We start from the raw sequence: 6490 nt of genomic DNA, 5'->3' as shown, positions 1-6490 counted from the left end.
ACCACCTTGATATTTACATATCTTGGCTTGGACAGTCTCTGTCTCTCGCGTATATCGTTGCCGTTACTGTTTGTTATACTGCCCTCAGCGGCATTGTTATTATACACAGGTACACAGACGTCACAGAGTCATAGATCCACAGACATGGACGCGGAATCGAGTCTGTGTTCAAAAACGACTAAAAGATTAAGTCATACATAATATAAAATTATACCTATTGCATCAAACAATATGCGACTGCTTTGATGGTTTCGACAGTGTTTATTTAGTGTGCTACAAAAGGATATTTCCCGTGAACAAAAGCAAACACTTCGTACGCCCACTCATGAAATACAGAGCTTGGCGAACTTGCCGACAGCCTGGTGATCAAAGGTCTGGGTTAAAAGATGCAGTAACAGTTGGTGGTAACGATAAAATAAAAGTGACAGTGATGCCAATCAAAAAAACAATCATAACAACAGATTATAACCGATCGTACATTAGCGATTATCACAACCTCGACCAAGAACATATCTCCCACGTACCTGTAATTCAGTTGTGAACAAACACAATGTGAGCAGTAAATGTTAGGTTCCCTGGGAACGAGGTTACTGGTACAAAGCACATATATACTCGTAAACAGAATCTTCGTTTTGATTTTTGTGATTCTATCTGTTTTGAAATCTAAGATCTATTGAAAGCCACAGAAGAACGTGAACTCATTACAATCTACATAAGTAAACCTTTTATTATACATGTTAAATAAATACACATTATATTTCAACATCTTGCTGTCTAGTATATGTTTCAGGTATGTAGCATAACGTTTATAGAATACACAGCCATTATTTTCATTATTTACTCGGCTCATTCCAGTTATCATATTTAAAGGAAGGCAGTCGTCGCGCCGCGTCTTGTTCGATATGGGACTCATAGCGATGTAAACAACGCGTGTAAAATACATTGTTTATTTACATGAAATTCGAACACGCGCTGCACGACGACCACCGCGCTTTAATAGTATGTATATTTCATTTTTAATGTTGTTGATAGTTGTATTTAGTGTCCATACTGCTGCATAAATTTGATATGGTGTTGTGTCAATAAATTAAATTCTAAAATTCCCAAAATATAATAAAATATATAATATAAATTTGTCAACATGTGGATAATAAAAAGAGCTATTTACTGAAGAGTTTAGCAAAAGGTGGAGTAACGCGCTTTTTTTCTTCTTTTTTGGGGGGTTTTTATCTTTCACAATATTTTGGCATAGACCAGAAAAGAAGTTGTGACTCGCACGCTGAACAAAAACAAATCACATGTTGTGTTAAGCAAAATTACCCTCATTCGAAAAACACAAACAGGTTAATAATAATGTTTGTCACATGTTGACGCATAGTTCATTGAACTGTGGATACTACCCAGTAACAATATTTTACAAACACGGAGTTCAAAACATCCATGGTCTGTATGCTACGCAATATCATTATCGCAATGATTTGTCAAACTTTCGTATAATTGGTTTTTGCTTTAGCTTGTAAATACACTGTGGGATAAATTCTCTCGAAGTGCAATGCAGTGTATGAGCTAATACCTTTCGAGGAAATACCGAATGCAGTCTATTCTCAGGACGGCTGTAAATATGCGCTACTGTTATGTTTTGTCGCTATTTCACATCGTTCCAAGTGGCAATCAGAAAATTGTTGTAAATTAAGGTTAAAGTTTTAATAGCAGTGTGTTGTTTCCATAGTAACGTCCATGCAGAGACACGTGAGATAATAATGTTTATTGACGTGTGCATGCTTTCTCAATTCACAAATTCCCCAATGGAGAATTATATTTAAAAAATAAGAATATCGAGAATCGCACTCACAAGCATTACACTTTAGGATTCAGGTGTCAGTAATCTGAAGGAGTAAGGTTAGGCACAGTCAGTAAAAACAATGCTGCCTTCTTATTGGACAAAGGAGTATCACGTGATGGTAGGAGTTGAGCTATCCTAGCGTCCCAGAACGTGCATGCTCACTGATGGAAACAAGGTAATTTTTTTTTTTGTCGTGAGTCAACTTTATTACAAACACCGGTGTCATATTCTGTTCTATCGATGCAAACTTAAGTTCTAAAGCTAAAATTGTGTTGTGATGAAGGATTATTCTCCATTTTTCAAAGCACTCCAAGGTACTTCAACACCCTATAGTTCAGAATTTTTTGCGGCTTCTGCATGTGTTCAAGATATAGAACTATGATGACTTAGTATTTCGGAACAACGTTCGGTGGTTTGTTACCATTAGAGTTGGGTCTGAACATTTTTTCTTTCTAAAATATTTAAATTATGCCATTTTCTTCGGATTACTGAGATCCATTCTGAAATCAAATCGTTTTTAGTATTCATACTCAGAATTTGAACTAAATGTTAGACCTGCTGCAGCGTACTACTTTATTATTGTGTCACTTATCGTCACCAAATGTCACACTTTAAGCGTGAAAGCTGCCACAGTATACATAATTATGTCACTTTGTCAGAAATATTTAATAATTTCATTGTAATAAATTTCGAAGCGAACGTGAAAGGTCAATTTTCGTTCAAGAGTTCATAAGCGTATGATTGGAAAAAAATATAAGTATTACATGTCTTTCTAATTTCATTGAAATAAAGTGGGGACCATTGATCGAAATGAAAAAAAAATGAAATTACAGTCAACTATTTGGTCGCATGGCTTCATTTATTATTAGTGAACTATATACTGTTCAAATTTAACAAAGTCTGAGAAAGGAGTTGCAAGAACATTTGTGTTCGTCATTCCGTTCATATTTGTTGGTACATCACGGTGTTACTGGTTATAATTCCCCACGGCAGCTGGTCTAAAGGTTTCAGTGTGTAGTTGAGTGGGTGGAGTTATTTTAAGCAGCGAGGCCGTAAAGCAGTTATGCTCCGGGCTTCCGAATGGTCAGTGTCAAAAGATGGCGGAAATTACAGAATCATTTGTAGATGGAGAAATTAAAGCGGGAGGGTCGTCACCTGCGCACGCACGGGAATTGAGTCCCAAGCGACGATAACGACACACGCTATAAACGCAAAGACTCATGGGTAGACGCTTGTTTGTAAATAATAACACGCTAAGGCCATCTGACGCATGTGCAGGTGACGACTTCCCGCGCTTTAAGTTGACTTTGCCCAATACTTCAAATTAAATTAAAACAATCAGTGTAAAAGTAACATACACCACGGGACATTTTTTCGGAATGTGCTCTCACATCTATCTGTCCCATGGTGTTTCTAACACTAATAAATTCTAGGCATTACTCGACAATATGGTGTACATGTAGTTTACCGACAATGTATGTTTCAAGTTGTATATAGTACGCTTTGTGATACAATGCGCATGTTCACGAAATATCATCATTACAACAAAATGATTTTTTTTTCTTTGAAGTGCTCCGTGTATATCTCCCACACGTAGTTGACCTAATTTAGTTGGAGAGCCGAATGCATTCTATTTTCTTTGATTTCATCTTTGTGTTAGATTGGCTGTATCATATTGTAAATAGTATTCAACTTCATCCAGGGCGGCCAATTTCTTCTTTCTGAACTGAATTGTGCAATTTTCATGTCGCTCGTTTATTAAATGTTTTGGTCGGTTTGATCGGGTAATAAGGCTATTTGGGAAAAAAATGAAAATAAACAACAGTTTTTTTTTTCAATGATTATGTAGGAATACAGAATTGCAAGTCATAAACTGATACAAAATTCTTGAGGGCGTCGTTCTATTGCCATAGTACTGTGACTCCTAACGACACACCATCCTCGCAGTATGTTATAAATCCGCGAAATATATTATAAATCTGCGAAGTGTCTTATAAATCCGCGCAGTTTTTATAAATCCGGGCAGTATGTTATAAATCCGCGAAATATATTATAAATCTGCGAAGTGTCTTATAAATCCGTGCAGTTTTTATAAATCCGTGCAGTATGTTATAAATCCGCGAAATATATTATAAATCTGCGAAGTGTCTTATAAATCCGCACAGTTTTTATAAATCCGTACAGTATGTTATAAAATCAAATCCGCGCAAACATGTGTGAAGCTAGCGAACGCTAATATGTCGAGCGCAGGTATCATTGCAGAGACTGCCGACTCGTCTAACATCATTAGTATTTCAGATAGTACACGTATTTTTTTAATTCTTAATGTCTTTCTGACTAGGACAAATCCCATAACAGCATTGGCTGCATTGTGTGTATGTAAACAAAATATGAATGAGTAGCATTAATTAATTGAGATCAATCAAGTATCTATAATACCGCGTATAGCGCCACCAAGTGTTCAAATTGAATAAAAACATTGCAGCGTTTATGATCCCGATTTTCCGTTGAAACCTCCATAATTACAAATTATGGTTGAGTCTGCGTCCCACGCATCTATGCGCTCCGGGTCAGTGTGCACTGCGTTGAAAAACACGACCTGCTTGCATATATGTTAATAAGTATGTCACATGTGTCATTAACTAGTTGAAGTATGAATCCAAAATAATCCAAAGACTCTTTAAGAAAAATCCATTCGTAATCCTTATTGGAACGTTCATGTGTCAATCACCCTTCCCTCTTTGCATTTCACATGCAAATATTTTTAATTTATTCATGTCAACTCCGGGTGATGTTCCTAGGATGGTATGTAACTGAGTTGAACCAATTGTGACTAAAGAGCGCTTCTGCCCTGAGATAAACTAGGCTGTTGAGCCTGAGCTATTTGGAGAACACATGTCCGTGAAAATGGGACTTATTAAGAAGCCGCCATGTTCTACTTTACAAGTTGTGACGTCATTTCCTAACAGTGTTTAATGACGCTCGACTGTAGCACCTTGGGCTGTGCTAAAAACGACGGTTTGAAATTCAGATAAAAGAATCGGAGTGTAATTGGGGTTAAAAGTCTATTATACAAACACGTTTTATGTAATATGAAGTGACTGGACTGCGGGTTCGACTAACAATCAGAGGTGCAAAGTCCAGTGACTACACGTCATTCTACATTACCCCTAGAGATTGTCTGAATCACAGTCACTTTTAAAATGTTTGTTTGTCTACAATAATATTAGGTATTACGAGGGATCTCGTCAACTATTACAATAATTCATCCGCTTATTGTTTTGTTGTGGATCAGTCTGTGCGGTATCTAGTAATTTTCACATCGGTAGTTTCGATGGCTATAAAACCACGCGGACTTGAATTGCTTTTACATGCAATATCGCCGCCATGCGTTGGGCAAAGGCCAATGAACTGGTTAGCAAATGTCATCATCTCCAATGCATATCATGAACTATCCAGTGCATATATACAATACAATCTTCGGGGTAAGTCAAGTTTTCGTTCGACTGATTGTGTTGTTAAAAATGCATATTAATGTACACTCTTTAAAGCGCGGTGGTCGCCGCGCAGCGCGTGTTGGAATTTCATGTAAATAAATAATGTATTTTACACGCGTTGTATACGTCGCTATGAGTCCCATATCGAACAGGACGCGGCACGACGACTGCCGCCCTTTAAGAACGTAAACGACGAATTTGAGTAAGATAAAGCACGATCACTTGAAACACGAAATAAAACTGTTCCAGAACTCTGGTATTTATCCCGGGGGCACTTATCTGTTCGAGGGATACGCATGCGCATTCTGAATTTCGCGGAGAAAGGAATATGATTTTTTGAAGTTCGCATGTCCACGAAAACCAAAACTGAAAAGAGGTACTTTTTAGAAAGACTGACTGCTCATAGGTCAAGCATGAGACCAAGACTACAAAGTGTTTTTGAGAGACATTGTTGTTTTAGAAGTTCCACCTGAATCAAGCGCATCAAATGCGCAGAGACGATCGAACAAAACGAGACATTATCGAATCTTCTCGGTGTTTTACTAAAATAAGGGTGTTTTGTTTTTTCCAGAAGTCTACATTTTATCCCCAAAAAGGGCAAATTTGTATTTAAAAATCAGTGGAAAGAGGTTGTTTTTAATTTTGCAGAACCCTGTCCTACACATACCAGATAAGTTCTTCCCCGTGTGGACATATATATAGGTTATACTAGTCTAGTCTATTTCCCGTTACATGTGACTGTGTTGGAGGGCGGCGCCAGGGACTGGGTACACATGCGTGTATTAGTTGTAATATATAAATCAATAAGAAAAAAACGCATAATGTGTAGGATAAAAAATATTTAATCTAAAAGAACTTAATTTGCGTATTTTGGATACGGAGCAATAAAATATACTATTACTTTCACACTGTTTATCGTTTTCCTTAATCCATTCAGTACATGTTAATGAAATAATATCAGTGTACCCGCACTATAGCGTTAAGTAATAATTCACAAAGACAAACATGTATTTGTTTTGTTTTTTAACGCGAACAAATGCATACATATACCATACAAAGGAATTAAACCAGGTCGGGTTCTATGGTTAGGTCGGGGATTAGTGATACGTGATTCTTTACCATTGTTAGTTCCATGGATGGTTTTAAATAT

The sequence above is a fragment of the Saccoglossus kowalevskii genome, chromosome 2, assembly GCF_978046115.1.
Source record: "Saccoglossus kowalevskii chromosome 2, keSacKowa6.1, whole genome shotgun sequence".
NCBI classification, from domain to species: domain Eukaryota; kingdom Metazoa; phylum Hemichordata; class Enteropneusta; family Harrimaniidae; genus Saccoglossus; species Saccoglossus kowalevskii.
Note: the sequence above shows the minus strand (reverse complement) of the source record.